We start from the raw sequence: 17,067 nt of genomic DNA, 5'->3' as shown, positions 1-17,067 counted from the left end.
GCTTTGAGTTATTTCTCCAAGACCAGGCAGCGATTTGTCCTGTTCCACACTCACCCTCCCTCATAGTGTTCCCTCTGTGAGCAAAAGCTCACGTTTGCATGACTGGACATGGTGAGGGGGTATTCAGTCTCTGCTGGAGCCTCGGAACACAGTGGCCATAACTGGCTTCCCACATGATCAAATGATGAGCTTAGCTTCATTAATTCCCTGCTCCTTTAACCAGTTTCTGTCTTCCTCTGAGACATTTGTTCTCATTGATCCTATCCAGATTCAGCTAATCTTCCCAGCCTACCTCACGCCCCAGCTCCATAAAGCCTTCTCCCACACTCCACCCTACAGGGATCTCTCTTCCTTCTGAATTCCTGCAGCCCTTAATCTGTGTCAGTACTTAATAATCTATGTATGTCTTTGTCACTGTTATTTTACTCAGTTTGTCTTCACTCCCTGACTTGACTGTCCATTCCCTTCGCAGGGACTATATGTCTTTTGAGAGAAAAGAGGAAAGCACCAGTGTACAGAGAGCGGGGAGAGAGGATCATAGCATCCGGGATTTGGACCTGGGAGGGACCTTTGAGTTCTTCTAGTTCCACCTTTTCATTTTTCAGATGAGGAAATTAGATTTGGGGGAAAGGACGGATAGATAGAAAGGAGAAGCAAAAGGGAGAGGAAGGGAAGAAGAGAAAAGAGGTAGAATATAGAGTGAGCAAGAAAAAAATGAAATGGGGAAGAGAGAGGGAAGGAAGAAATGGAGAGAGGGAAAAGAGAAGAAGAATGTTTATGGGAGAAGGGTTTAAAGGGAGGAATTCCCACTGTGGAAGGGCAAGGGTAAGAGGACTTTTTTCTTCTCCCTGGCTCTGCAGGACACTCTCTGTATTATCCTACTCTGCAAAGCCAGGAGGGGCAGTTCAATGGTTATTATCATTTGTCTCAGAGACTCCCCTCCTATTTCCCTTTTCCTCCTCACTCGAAAGAAACCTCCTTCTGCCCTTAACCCCCACATGAAGAACCAGACCCTTCTTACAAGAAAGCGTGAGTTTAAAGGATAATGCCTTAGGGGGCAGCCAGGTGGTGCAGTGGATAGAGCACCGGCCCTGGAGTCAGGAGGACCTGAGTTCAAATCTGACCTCAGACACTTAACACGTACTAGCTGTGTGACCCTGGGCAAGTCACTTAACCCCAATTGCCTCACTAAAAAAATAAAATAAAAGGATAATGCCAACTTTTCCATTATTATTGTTTGATTGTTGCTGTCGTTTTCTCATAGAAAATAATAACCCATCAGGGAATAGCAATCTTCACCCTTTCTGGACACTGTGGTTCTTTCAAACAATCTCCCCAGAATAATGGATCACAGTGGTGATTTTCTTCTAGGATTCCCCCTAAAAATCCCCCACCAACTGGGAAGTTCATTTAAAATAGACACATATCTATCAGAGACAGCCACCCAATTACTGGCCACCTCCCAGCCACAGAGTTTGACTGCCCCATAAGGCATAGCCCTCCCCTCTCAAACACTGAGCCAAAGCCAGGTTGGCCCAAGGCCAAACTGATAAGAAAGCAAAGTGTTTTCATCTCCCATAGCCTCCTCTTTCAGCAACCTCTCTTTCCTTGACTCAGTGTCCTTCATGCTGCACCCCACTTCCCAAGGGTAGATCCCCACATTGGAGCATTCCACCAGAACCTCCACCCCTTGGTCTCCACGCATCCTCTTAGGGTTCTGATGGACAAGAGAAGCTAAGCTGCTAAATGAATTCATGCTATGATGTTAATGGCTAACAAAGCTTCCCAACATGTGCACATTATAACTGGGGCCTTCAATGTCTCATCACAAAGAAATTATTCCAATGGTGCAATTTCAGCAGTCAGAGAATCTTGAACATGGGACTTTGTCCCAGAATTCCCTCAAACCACAATAAATCTGTCTGAGGGAGGGGTGGTCCAGCCTGGATGAAGGATAATATAAAGCTTTAAGGTTTGTAAAACACTTTATTACTACACACAGAGAAAGCCAGTAGTGCTTCATGAAGAGTAACTTTCCCAAAACAGAACCCACTGGCTCCCTGTCCCCCAAGCTCGAAACCAGAATACTGCTTTCCCAGTCTTGTTCCTAAACATCATTGTTACCACTATTCTGCCAACTCAAGCTTTCTACCTTAGAATTACTTTCAGGGGCAGCTAGGTGGCACAGTGGATAGAGTACCGGCCCTAGAGTCAGGAGGACCTGAGTTCAAACCTGGCCTCAGACACTTGACACTTACTAGCTGTGTGACCCTGGGCAAGTCACTTAACCCCAATTGCCACACACACAAAGAAAGAATTACTTTCCACTTCCTCTCTTTTATTCCACCCTCATCTCCATCCCCATCCCCAATTAGTATCCACTATTGCTTTCAGAATCATAGCTACTGCCTTCATCCAGGACCTCCCATGTTGCTGGTGACCAATATGATTCAGATCCTCCAACAGGAGTAGACAACTGCCAGAGGTGAGAGGCAGGGCACAACACTTAATTTTGAATGCCAGAGAATTCTGATTTTCTCTGCATATTGATAATTATTTTGTGAGAATTCAAATCTCATGAGTTACAACCATGAGATCAAAACCTGCAGTGGAAAAATACCCTATAATGGGTGCATTCTTAAAGGGAGAGGGACATTTTCAGATTTTGCTTGGTGGTATAAAGACCACCCCCAACCATGCCCACCACCCCCATTGACCTGACTGCTAAACCATGCATTTTCTTAGCCAATATATGCTACTGTAAGTGCATACTGTTGAAATCACTTTAATAGTAAAAAGAATGGGGAATCTACATTCAAGCAGCAATTAAGTAACTTCTAAACTATGAGACAAGTGACTAATAACTTACTCTTGATTAACAGTGGTTTAAAAGCCTGGACTCAAGAAAGAAGGACTTTAATAGGGAAATAAACCTTGATGTTGCTGAAAGGAGGGTGTACTTTGTCTTCTTCAGACAACTAAAATCCAATGACACTCAAATGATAGGTGCCATATTTCCTATATTACTCCACACAATGTAATTGTACAACTGTGTTCTATTTCTGGAAATGACCTGGCAAAATACAGTAAGAATGACAAAACTAGTCACACCCTCCGACTCCATAATTCCACTACTAAAGCTTTAACCTAAGTATATAATTAAAAGGAAAAAGGGAGAGAGAAGATGGGAAAGAGCGATCTGTACCAAAGTATTCATAGCTATTACATTTTTTAATTTAAAAATTTCTATTTTCAATTCCAAATTCTCTCCCTCCTTCCACTCCCTCTCCCTACCCATTGAGAAAGGAAGAAATAATCCAATACCCATTATACATATGAAGACAGGCAAAACATATTTCTACATTAGCTAGGCTACAGGGGAAAAAAGCAAGAAAAATAAAGTTGGGGGAAAGGGTTCAATTTGCACTCAGAGTTCATCAATTCTCTCTCTGGAGGTGGATAGCACTTTTCACCAGGAGTTCTTTGCAATTATCATGGATCACTGTATTGATCCCAGCAGCTACATACCTATTATATTTATTCAAATGGATCTGTGACCTCATCCCTCTGTTAATGTTGGCTGAAACCCAGCCATTCCTACCCATCCTGTGTGGTCTTTGTCCATGTTCTCCCATCCGTTTACCCCAGGAGGTAAAGGGAGTTTCTAGACAGTCTAAAAACTGAGCGATTCTTAGGACCCTTTCTTGGTATTATAACACTGTTACTGATGGGGGCAACTAGGTGGCCCAATGGATAGAGCACTGGCCCAGAAGTTGGGAGGACCTGAGTTCAAACCTCACCTCAGACATTTACTAGCTGTGTGATCCTGAGCAAATCACTTAACCCCAATTGCCTCAAACAACTGGGGCCATCTCCAGTCATCCTGATATATATTTTGCCCCTGGATTCTGATGGTTCTGGAGGAAAGAGTGAGGTTGGTGACTTTGCACAGCCTTTCCTCACTTATATCCAATTCACTGCCAGTAATGCCATCACCTTCCCATGTCATGGTCCTCTTCAAGAATGAAGGACAGGGGGCAGCTAGGTGGCACAGTGGATAAAGCACCAGCCCTGGATTCAGGAGGACCTGAGTTTAAATCCAGCCTCAGACACTTGACACTTATCAGCTGTGTGGGGCAAGTCACTTAACCCTCATTGCCCCACCCCCCACCCCCCCCAAAAAGAATGAAGGACAAACAACAACAACACTGTTACTAATAAAGGAGAAGTGTATGGCAAAGAGCAGAGGGCTATTTTGTATTTTTCTTTGTTTCATGGGTTGTCATAGCCCAAAAAAAAAAAAAATTGCTCACCAAGTGGCTAGCCCCATAGTAATAAGTCTCTGTATTTAGGTTAATTCTCAGGCTGGTTTATTTGTGATAAGAAAACAAAATAGAAACACACTTTATGTAAGGCAGTTTGATTAAGTGAACAAAGCAGTAGTCATGGAATTAAAAGAACTGGGTTCTAATCCAAATTCTGATCCTTCCTCATCGTGTGACATTAGGCAAATCACTTATCCTCCACTTCTTCATCCGTCAAATGGAGATAAAACCATTTTCACTCCCAGACTCACAGGACTATGAGAAAAAGTGGTTCTCAAGTTTAAAATGCTATAACTCTGCGATACATTAACAAATTTCAGTTTAACAATATAATAGATTATCTGCATCATTCAAATGACAGGTATGAGACGTACTAAGAAACATGGAAAGACCTATGAAGTAAGGAAGTATCGCATCTAGAAAAGCATCTAGCATTAGTCAAAAGTCCTGGATTCAAATCCTGGATTGGTCACTTATAATCTGTGTGATCTTGGGTAAGTCACTAACCCCTCTAGGCCTTGGTTTTCTCATCGGTAAAATGAAGGATTTAGACTTAGCAATCTTTAGGGTCTTTTTCAACTTAAAATCTATGCTCCTATGTCTTGAGTTTTTTAATTTGTTTTGGATGAACTATTGCACCATTGATATAGAGCAGAAATGTCAGGTGAGGCTCAGGTACAAAGATTAAAATGCTAACTGGGAAAAGTTTAACAAAAATTAAAATACAATGCAATATAGGTAATGTTAACTTGTGGTTTTCTAAATCAATATGTGGCCCACAGTAATCCATTCCTATTTGAGTTTGACACCACTGATAAAGAACTTCCAGTTAGACTATGCACAAAGGACTATAGATCTGTGCATAACCATTGATCCAGCAATAGTTTATATCCCAAAGACATCCCCCAAAAGAGAAAAAGACCTATTTGTACAAAAGTATTTATAGCAGCTCTTTTTGTGGTGGATAAAAATTGGAAATCAAAGGGATGCCCATCAATTGGGGAATGGCTAAACAAATTGTGGTACATGATGGTGATGGAATATTATTGTGCTTTCAGAAAGACCTGGAAAGACTTGTATGAAATGATATATAGTGAAGTGAGCAGAACCAAGAGAACACTGTACACAGAGACAGCAATGTTGTTTGATGAAGAACTGTGAATGACTTGACTATTTTTTTTTTTTTGGTGAGGCAATTGAGGTTAAGTGACTTGCCCAGGGTCACACAGCTAGAAAGTGTCAAGGGTCTGAGGCTGGATTTGAACTCAGGTCCTCCTGAATCCAGGGCCGGTGCCTTATCCACTGTGCCACCTAGCTGCCCCAACTATTCTCAACAATACAATGATCCAAGACAATCCCAAAGAACTATTGATGAAACATATTATCAACCTCCAAAGAAAGAACTGATATTGATGGATCACAGACTGAAGCATGCTATTTTTCATTCTTTCATTTGTAAATCAAGTTTTATTGTACAAAATGACAAATATGATAATGTTTTACATAACCATACATGTATAGTCCATATCTGATTGTTTGCCACCTTAGGCAGGGGGAAGGGGGGAGGGGAGAAGGGAGGGAGGGAAAGAGGGATAAAAAGTGGAATCCAAAACTACAAATAAAAATGTTTATTACAGAATTTGAACCCAGATCCATCAACTCTAGAGCCAGTGTACTTTCAGTTATAATAACCTAGTCTTATTGAGTTGCCAGGGACACTGAGAAAGGTTAAGTCACTTGCCCAGGGTCCCAGGCAGAGGTAGGATTTCATTCCAGTCTTTCTGGTGATGGTCAATTTGGGTGGGGAAGAGCACAGTTTAGTGGCTTTGTGGCTAGAGTTGCAACTTGCTTTCCAAAATGGCTGAATTAATTCATAGCTCCACCATTAGTGAATTATTTTCCCTGCCTTCCCACAACGCTTCCTAAAATTGTCATTTTCCTCTTTTGTTACTTTTGCCAATCTGATAGGTATGTATAAACCAGAGCCTCCAATTTGTTTTAATTTTCAGTTTTCTATACTACTGAAGATTTGGAGTATTCTTTTTTATGGTTGTTGATAACTTTTATTTATATTTTTAACTGCCTGCTTATATCATTTGACCATTTATCCACTGGGGAATAACTCTTGTTCTTATATATTTGATTCCATTTTCTATATGTCATGGATCTCAACCTTTATTAGAGAAACTTGCAGCAATTTTTTTTCTCCCAGGTAACTGCTTCTTAGGTAGGCAAGGGCAGGGTCTTTGAAGGAAAATTAGAAGGCCTGATTGACCAAGAGTAGAGGATTCCCAAAGGGAAGTAATAGAAGATATGGCTGAAAAAGTAGATAAGTGCTGGACTGAGGAGTTTAGATTTCACTACACAGCTGTGATCATGTCACTTGTCTGCTCGATAAACTCCAGGGGCTCTTTATTCCAACAGAATCAATTATATGCTCCTCTCTTTGGCATTTAACACTTTTCACAATCTGGCCAGAACCTACCTTGCTAGCCATAGAATACACTCCCCTGCCTGGTGCCTAATAGTCATTTAATAAATACTGATTGGGGCAGCTAGGTGGTGCAGTGGATAGAGCACCAGCCCTGGATTCAGGAGGACCTGAGTTCAAATCCGGCCTTAGACACTTGACACTTACTATATGTACTAGCTGTGTGACCCTGGGCAAGTCACTTGACCCTCACTGCCCTGTAAAAAACCAAACAAACAAAAAATGCTGATTAATTAACATATTGATTGATATGTTCTACAATCTAGTCAGACTGGTTTTCTTGTTGTTTTTCACCTATGACTCTCTATCTTCCTATCTCTGGGCCTCTGCTTACTGACTGCTCTCCATGCCTAGAATGTGTCCCCTTCTCATGTGTACCTCACAGTGTTCCCAATTTCCTTCAAAGCTCCATTCAAATGCCACCTTCTACCTGAATCTTTCCTGATTCCCCCCTCCCCAGAGCTGCCAGTGTCTTTTCACCAAAATAACTAACAGTATTTATATGTATTTTGTTTTATGTGTATATATATGTATATCTATATACACATATGTATAGATATGTGTGTATATGTATATACATATGTGTGTATATACCCACATGTTACCTTCCTCCAGTGAAATCTGAGTTCCAAGAGACAGTTTCATTTCAGTCTTTGCTTCTGAAAGGTCTCAAACCGCGTTTGGCAGATAGTAGGTGTTTAATAAAATCTTGTTGATTAATTGATTCTGAAATGGGGAATGATTAGAAGTTTTTGATTGGAATGAAATAATCAAAGGGGAGTTTAGGAAAATTAACCCGGCAGTGATGAGTAAGACTGATTCAAGGAACAAGACACTGAAGGCAAGGAGATGTTGCAGCAGTATTAATGTAAGGGGATTAAGGGCCTGAGTTAGGGTGGTGGCAAGAGAACCAAGAGGAAGGACATGGCTATGAAGACAATGCCCAAGGGAAGGGTTCTTGTTGACTTCCTGAATGTGGAGATGAACAAAAACTCCCTTGATTTCTATTCTAGTCATACTCAAAATTAGGCCCTCAAAAACTTTCCCCATTAACTCCATCAAATCCTGATTCTGTGCCCCACCCCATCACTGAAGTGTTTGTAGTGTATACATTATATATGTCTATTTACTGCTTTAAATGTCTTCATAAGTCTTTCTAAAATGTGAGTACTTTTGCCTCAAGGAAATTGTTAATCCCTCCAATGGCAAGAACTATTTCAGAGTCCATCTAGGAATATTTTCTTTTTTGTTTTGTTTTGTTTTGGGGGGGGGGTTTGCGGGGCCAAGGGGGTTAAGTGACTTGCCCAGGGTCACATACCTAGTAAGTGTCAAGTGTCTAAGGCCGGATTTGAACTCAGGTACTCCTGAATCCAGGGCCAGTGCTTTATCCACTACGCCACCTAGCTGCCCCGGAATATTTTCAATGGCTGAGAGAGGGCAGGAAGTGGCACCACAGTCTGACCTCAGGAAAAGGAGGGGAGTGGTCACTTGGATCCTAGCAAGGGGTTTTTGGAGAGGAGGGGGAATCCCTAGGAGAGCAACAACACCATTACAGAATCTTGGCTGGGGTGGTCTGGGAACAGCTGTATCACATCACTGTGGGCTGGGAGAAGTAGTTGCCAGAGGACCATGAGATAAGACACTATTTTCCTGTGAGGAAATCTAGCACCTCCCTTCGTGTCAGCACTATAGGGCAACGTCCCTGACATACTAGGCTAGCTACACCAACTCTGGGATGCTATCCTGTGTTGTTTTGAAAGCCCCACAGAACACCTAGGACAGGTGCAATCATTGGGTCCCTGTTAGAAGACTCTTGACAGTCTTCTAAAGGTGAATTTTCTTTGGTGGGTGTTGGAGAGAGAGATAGAGTGAGAGCAAGAGAGAGAGAGAGAGAGCTAGAGTGAGAGAGCGAGAGAGTAAGAGAGAGAGAGAAAGAGTGAGGAAGGGGGAGGGAGGGAGGGAGCACCTCCATTTAATTTGTTGTAACGACAAAAAAATGAAGAGCTGCTTGTAAGGAATAATTAGGTGAATGAGAATCTATTAGACAAAATGACTCACTAACAAAGTGCACCTGCATAACATTGGATTAAAAGCCCAAACCAAAGGAAATGGAGCTTTAATAGGGAAATGAATGTTGTTGATGCTTCCAGAAAACCAAACCAAACCAAACCAAAAAAACCTTTTTTTTCAAAACGCAAATGAAACTCGATGATAAGCTCAAATGATCATCCCTATTTTTCCTATTGTGTGCTCCCTAGATTTAGAGAAGGCAGGGAATGGGAGTGGAGATGGGCAAGAGAGAAACCTCTGGACTTGATGTTGGGGCAAAATGGAAAAGGACTCAGAGTCACAGAGATTTGCTCACATCCAGGCTGTCACATCCTACCTGTGTGACCTTGCACAAGGCTACAGTAAGAAGGGAATGAGACCGTGTGTGCAAAGTGCTTTGAAAAACACAGAGGCCAATCTAGATGCCATTGGGTTTGATGGGGCAGGGGGACAGAAGAAGCACAGCTTTCAGGGGTAAGGGGTGGTTCCTCTGTATTCCACCCTACTCAGACCACCTCTTGAGGATTATGTTCAGTTTGGGGGGGCACAATTTGGGGGAGGCGGGGCAATGAGGGTTAAGTGACTTGCCCAAGGTCACACAGCTGATAAGTGTCAAGTGTCTGAGGATAGATTTGAACTCAGGTCCTCCTGAATCTAGGGCCAGTGCTTTATCCACTGTACCACCTAGCTGCCCTGGGGGGGGGGCACAATTTAAGAAGGATCTGGATTCACTATTGTAAAGAGAAATGCAGATTAAAACAACTCTGAGGTATCACCTCACACCTATCAGAGCAGCAAATATGGCAAAAATGGAAAATATTGGATGTTGGAGGGGATGTGGGAAAGCTGGGATGCTAATCCACTGTTGGTAGAGTTGTGAAAAGATCCAACTATTCTGAAGAGCAATTTGGAACTATGCCCAACAGGCTAAAGAACTGTGTATACCCTTTGATCCAACAATACCACTGCTGGGTTTATATCTCAAACACATCCTCAAAAAGAGGAAAAGACCTATTTTACAGTTTTGTACAATGTACAAAAACATTTATAGCAGCTCTTTTTGTGGTGGCTAAGAATTAGAAATCAGTTTCCACCTAGGAAAAGGAAGACTGTCCATGACCTTTCATCTTTTTTTCTTGGTCAGAAACTTCTTGCTTCATTTATTTATTTATTTGTTAGTTAGTTAGTTTGTTTGTTTTCTTATTCATTCATTCATTTATTTGATAATAAACATTTTTATTTATAGTTTGGGGTTCCAATTTTTATCCCTCTTTCCCTCCCTCCCTTTCCCTCTCCCTGAGGCAGCAAACAATCATATATGGGTTATACATGTCTGATCATGTAAAAGATCCTTCACCTTTTAGAGCTTTCAGCAATTTGCTGTTCTTTAAAATGTGGATCATAATACACACCCTACTGTGCAGAATGATTGGGAGGAAAGAGCTTTTTAAATTGTAGATCTGTACAAATGTAAACTCATTACTTTATTTATTTGTTTGTTTGTTTGCAGGGCACTGAGGGTTAAGTGACTTGCCCAGGGTCACACAGCTAGTAAGTGTTAAGTGTCTGAGGCTGGATTTGAACTCAGGTCCTCCTGAATCCAAGGCTGGTGCTTTATCCACCGCACCACCTAGCTGCCCCCCTCTTATTACTTTAAACAAATAGATTTTTAGATTATCTACCAAGAACTGTTTTGAGTACCTACATGGGCACTGTAGAGCTGTGCTGGTCCCTGTTGGTGGGTAGAGAAGCTATGTTCCATCCCTTCATTTGGCCTCACATTCCTATTGCCCTCAGAGGGCTTATAATCTAATTAGAGAGACAATATTGACATCCTCCCTTTCTCCCTTCAAGCCAGATGATGCAGAAAAATGTCCTCAATGGAGAAACAAGAACAAGAAGGACTGTTTAGTAAGATAGGAGGAAGCTCAGAGAGCTAACTGAGTGAGTCATTCAGCAAATTAAACTGAGGATAGCAATTTAATGTCTTCTCTCTGGCAAAGAAGCCGGCAGTTAACAGCTTCTCTTGTGGGACCAGAGGAGAGTGGCTGAATTTGAAAGCTAGAAGGACCCTTAGAGAGTCCATCTAGTCCAAGCCCCGAATTTTACATAAGGGGAGACAGAGGCCCAGAGAGGGGAAGCAATTTGTCCAGGTACAATGTGGCAGATATAGGATTCAAATCAAAGTGTTCTGACTTCAAATTCAATGGGTACCCCCCCATTTCCCCCAATTATACCATGCTCCCAGATGTCCCAATTAACTGACAAAATGCTTTCCCTACAGAAAAACATTTATTTATTTATATATATATATATATATATATAAATATATATATAAAATAACTGCCGGAGGAGGGGGGGAGGGCAATCAGAGTTAAGTGATTTGTCCAGGGTCACACAGCTAGTAAGTGCCATATTTAAATGATCAGACATGTATAACCCATATATGATTGTTTGCTGCCTCAGGGAGAGGGAAAGGGAGGGAGGGAAAGAGGGATAAAAATTGGAACCCAAAACTATAAATAAAAATGTTTATTATCAAATAAATGAATGAATGAATAAGCAAACAAACAAACAAATAAATAAATGAAGCAAGAAGTTTCTGACCAAAAAAAAAAAAAGATGAAAGGTCAGGTCCTCCTGACTCCAGGGCCGGATGCTCCATCCACTGTACCACCTACCTGCTCCTAGGAAAATAATTTCTTTTAATCTTCCTCACTACCAAGAGGACCCCCAGCTTATTACAACTAAAAGGATGTTTTGTGTAATTCTCATCTACTTAAACAAAATCTATAAATTCAAGTTGTTTTCTTCTTAATGGTGAAAAGAAATCCTCATTTACATTGAGAAAAGGAAAAAAAAAAACAACATTTGGAAACCAGTTACTCACCAGCTGTTTGACTGAATCCTACAGGGAAGGCTAGTAATGCTGGATCCATGGTACTAACTCATTGTCAAGAGCTGTTCAACCATCCAGAATACCTCCCTAGACAAAGCTGGCAAGTTTATTGCCATTTTAGCCAATTTAGAAAGTGCCTCTATGATTGTAAATAATTTTTATGTACTTGCAAGGGGGAAAAAAGACCAAATGAAACTCTAAAATTTCATTTTTTCCACTTGCTGACACATTAGGAGGAATCCCATTAAAAGGCAGGGATTGCTGGGTCAAGGTTTTAAAACAGTCTCCAAGATTTATTGCCAGAGAAAGGACTCGTTTAGATTTAACTGATACTCGTAGAGAATGAATCCTGTTTTTAGAGATTAGATTTTTCCTCTCCATTGCATGGCCCAGAAAGCAACACTGACAACAGTGCTCATGATTTATGTGCATGCTTATTAGACCGAACACTTCATTTGATCACGTACTGGTCAATACCAAAGAGGCATCCCTTACCCTAATGAAAAATGAAGAGTCAAGAGCTATGGTAGATATGTAAGAATCACAAAAAAAGACATTTATCTTGTTACAGATGACAGAAGCCACTTAAAGTGGTAGTAGCCAGGGGCATAGAGTACTGGGCATGGAGTCAGGAAGACCTAAATTCAAAGCAAGCCTCAGACACTTACTGTGTGACCTTGGGCAAGTCACTTAACTTCTGTTTGCCTCCATTTCCTCAACTATAAAATGGGAGTAATAATAGTACCTACCTCTCAGCACTGTTTTGAGGATCAAATGAGATAATATTTCTCTCTTATATATTTATAAAGTACTGAGCCTAGATCCTGGTACCTATTATTGTTATTGATCATCATCATTATATACTTTTAAGGCTTTAGGGGGCCTTAGAGATTATCTAGTTCAGGGCTTCTTAACCTTTTTGTGTGTCCTGGACCTCTTTGTCACTCTGGTAAAGCCTAAACACCTTTTCTCTGGATAGTTTTAAATGCATAAAATAAAATACTCAGATTACAGAGGAAACCAATTATACCGAAATCTAGTTCACAGATCCCAGCTTAAGAACCCTTGGTCTAGTTCAACATCATCATTTTACCGAGGAGAAAACTGAGGCCCAGCGGGGGAAATTTCTAATGGAAGGTTATCCAGCTAATTTGGCATCCTGCATCCCAGCCCAGTGTTTTTCCTACCAACCATGGTGTCTTTGTATCACCATCATCCCCCAAGGCCCTCAAAAATAGAAAGGCAGACACATACCCAGAACACAGAACATAACAGGGATGAAGACACAATACACAGTTATTGAATTCTCATTAAAATAAAATCTGGAAAACTACCTTGGTATGAAACAGAAAGGTTGGGGCCAGTTACAAATGTCTTTCTTTCTTTTCTTTTTCTTTCTTTCCTTCCTTCCTTCTTTCTTTCTTTCTTTCTTTCTTTCTTTCTTTCTTTCTTTCTTTCTTTCTTTCTCTCTCTCTCTCTCTCTCTCTCTCTCTTTCTTTCTTTCTTTCTTTCTTTCTTTCTTTCAGGTAATCAGGGTTAAGTGACTTGCCCAGGGTCACACAGCTAGTAAGTGTTAAGTGTCTGAGTCCACATTTGAACCCAGGTCCTCCTGACTCCAGGGCTGGTGCTTAATCCACTGCACCACCTAACTGCCCCATAAAGGTCTTTTAAAGCTAAAACAGGAGTTTATATTTTAGCCTAGAAGCAAAAAGAAGCCTCTTGAGGTGGTAGAGGAGGGGAGTCACATGGTCAGATCAGTATTTAAGGAAAATTTCTTTGGCAGCAATGTGTACTCAAAGACTGGTGGGAGACTTGAGGCACAGAAATCAGCTAGAAGATTACTGCAATCATTTAGGTGGGAGGTGATGAAGGGTCTGAACTATGGTTGTTAACTGTGTGAGTAAAAGGAAAGGGTCAAAATGCAAGAGATGTTGTAAAGGTAGAAATGACTGCACAAAATTTATGGTCCATGTAGCACTGTTTGGCAATTTATCACATATTGCCTCGGGCCATCTCTTGGCCTATTCCACTCTTACTTAACCCTTGTAATTGTTGCTTAACTTTTGGTGTACTTCGCCTAGATTGTAAGCACCTTCAGGGCAAGGACTGAATCATAAATCTTGTCCTCCCCGCCCCCCCCCCCCCACAGCACTGAGCACAGGGTACCTAGTAGTCACTCAATATGAGAATACGTGATGGATCTGTGATTTCGTTGGCCTGGGGTGTGCCCAGCATGGGAACTCCCACCAACACAAATGAAAACCCACCTATGACTCCATAATTTCTAGGGAGTTCTCTGAGGCTCAAAGAGGTTGAGGCACACCATTAATAAATAACAGAAATGGAATTCGAATTCAGGTCTTCCTGAGTCCAAGCCCAGCACTCTATCCCAAGGCTACTTTTGAATATTCCATGAATATATTAAATATGCCCCAGTGATAGACTCAGAATGTGAGCTCTAAGAGGAGCATTAATGGTTATCTTGTCCAACCACTTCAGTTTACAAATGGGAGAATTAAAACCTAGGGAGGAGAAGATCCCGAAGTCACATATTGAATTAATGGCATGTGTGTGACGAATGAATTGCACAAAATAAGACCACTGGGTAGGGCTTAAAAATGTTCCTCTAACGTTTTGTTGCGGTGGGATTTGTCATAACAGTTTATCCTTTACAAACACAACAATCTTCAATTAAATGGAGAGAATACCATTCAATTTCTGGTCTTTCTTGCCTCTCCAAGGGGGTAGTGATGTGGGAGGTGTTCATCTAAACTATGCTCCTGACCTGAGGGGTAATCAGTAAGTAGCACCTGCTGCCAGAGATAGAATCTGGCTGGCCCCTACAGCAGCAGTTCAATTTCCTCACAGAGAAGCTATGACAGATATGAGTGCGTGCAGGTGTCAGTATTTAGCGCCAGCTATTTGAAGGAAATACACATAGAAATGAGGGTTGAGTTTTTATCAAATGTCTATTCTATTACAGTAAAAAAAAAAATCTCATCAATTCAGGCACCACAATGCTTTGCACATGAGTACTTAATAATTGTTGGATTGAATTCAGAGTTGATGGCAGATATGAACAGGAACTGGACTGAAGTAGGAGGTAATAATGTTGGACAATAATTGGCCAAAAAAAAAAAGCTAATAAAAACTTTACAAACTCATTCAAATTTATAAGAAAAAGAACTATACTCCAATTGATAAATGGTCTGAGGATATAAAAAGGCAGTTCTTTTTTGGGGGATGGGGGGTAGGGCAATGAGGGCTAAGTGACTTGCCCAGGGTCACACAGCTAGTAAGTGTCAAGTGGTCAAAGGTCAGATTTGAATTCAGGTCCTCCTGAATCTAGAGCCAGTGCTTTATCCATTGTACCACCTAGCTGCCCCCTCCCCCCAGGCAGTCCTTAAGGAAAGAAACCCAAGCTCTCTATAGCCATATGAAAAACTGCTTAGAATGACTAATTAGAAAAATGTAAATTAAAGCAATTCTGAGATGCTACCTCATGCCCATCAGAGTGGCAAAGATGACAAAAAGAGATAATGATCAATGTTGGGGGGCTGTAAGGAAACGGGTACACTGATGAATGGGTATACGCATTCTAGAAAAAATTTCAGAATAATACACAAAATGTTACTAAACAGTGTGTACTATCCTTTTACCACTATATCACTGGTAGGCCTACACCCAAAAGAGATCAAAGAAAAAGGAAAAGGTCCTTTATATTTATTTAAATAAGTTTTTTTCATGGTAAAAAAAAAAACCTGGAAATTAAAACAATGTGTGATTGAGGAATGGCTGAATAAGTTATGGTACATGAAATGTGATAGAGAACTATCATGCCACACAAGGAATGAGAAACTATTGGTGATTTCAAAGACAATATGAATTGATGCAAAGCAACATGAGCAGAATCAGAGGAAGTATTTCTAATATGATACCGATGTCATAAAAATGAACAATTTTAAGGACTTGTACAGACTGATGATGAATGAAAGGAGCAGAACCCGAAAAACAATTTATACAATAACAACAACATTGTAAAAACAAACCATTTTGAAATCTGTCAGAACTGTGATCAACACAATGTCCATTTGTGATTTCAGAATACCAATGATAGCAGTTAAGTGGTGCAGTGGATAAAGCACCAGCCCTGGATTCAGGAGAACCTGAGTTCAAATTCAGCCTCAGATACTTGACATTTACTAGCTGTGTGACCCTGGGCAAGTCACTTAACCCTCATTATCTCGGAAAAAAAAAAAAAGAAAGAAAGAGAAAAAAAAATGGAGTACCAATAATGAGAAATGCTATCCATTACAGAGATATGATTGACTTAGGGTTCAGAATAAGACAATTTTTTGGTATAAAGCCATTGAGACAATTTGTCTTACTTGACTATGCATATTTGTTACAAGAAATTTTTTTCCTTTTCTTAATGGAGTGGTAGTTGGGTGGGAGAGAAAATAGATTTCTATTGATTTTTATAAAGAGAGAGATAGGAAGTGCTACACATGTGGAATGTTGCACACACTTTCAGATGGGGCAGTTGAATTTTTGCTTTTACTGAACTGTTTTACTTTGTTACAAAAGACCTCCCATTAAGTAGGACCAATCTGTAAGTGTATGTGATTTAAAAACAAAACACACCAATACAACTTTTGAAAAATTTTGAAAAGAAAAATGCAACTTCAGTTGGATAACTGGAAGAAGAATGTCCAAAATGAAGGGAATGATGTTTCCATTGTACCTTACCCTAATCAGACCACACCCGGAGTCCTGCGCTCAGTCCTGGGTATCACATTTTAAGAGGAACACTGAAAAACTGAAGCCTGTTCAGAGGCGCATCACCAGGATGTCAAGTGATCCAGAAATGTAGTTTAAAGAAAGAATTAGAAACATTTTTCCTGGGGAAGAGAGGACTTCAAAGAGACATGATAAGTGTTTTCAAATATTTAAAAGACTGTCATACAGAAAAAGGATTAGATTTATTCTGTATAGCTACAGAGGAAGACCTAGGACCAAGGGATGGAAATTCTAAGAAGGAAGTTAAATGACTCAGTATAATAAAGAGTTAATGAGTTAAGAAAGAGTAAATTACTCAGCATAATTTCTTACAATTAAAGGTGTAGAAATAAAGGAATGGGTTCACCATCACTGGAAACATTTGGGCAATGGTTGAATGAATACCTAACAGAACTGTTGTAGAAGACATTCTTGCTTCAGGTGGGAGGTTAGAAAAGATGATCTTTAGGCCCTTCTCAGTGCCAGAAAGTTTATCACTCTATAATTCAGATAGTCCTCTGATC

At 40.6% G+C, this 17,067-nt stretch overlaps 1 protein-coding gene across 2 annotated transcripts in view; it reads right to left on the bottom strand.

The window, feature by feature from the left end:
- The window catches only part of RALB (RAS like proto-oncogene B), a 111,268-nt gene that overhangs the window by 79,174 nt on the left and 15,027 nt on the right, over nt 1-17,067 (bottom strand). The window lies entirely within an intron of this gene.

The sequence above is a fragment of the Dromiciops gliroides genome, chromosome 3, assembly GCF_019393635.1.
Source record: "Dromiciops gliroides isolate mDroGli1 chromosome 3, mDroGli1.pri, whole genome shotgun sequence".
NCBI classification, from domain to species: domain Eukaryota; kingdom Metazoa; phylum Chordata; class Mammalia; order Microbiotheria; family Microbiotheriidae; genus Dromiciops; species Dromiciops gliroides.
The sequence above is the reverse complement of the archived record's forward strand: the minus strand, read 5'-3'. Positions and strand labels throughout refer to the sequence as shown.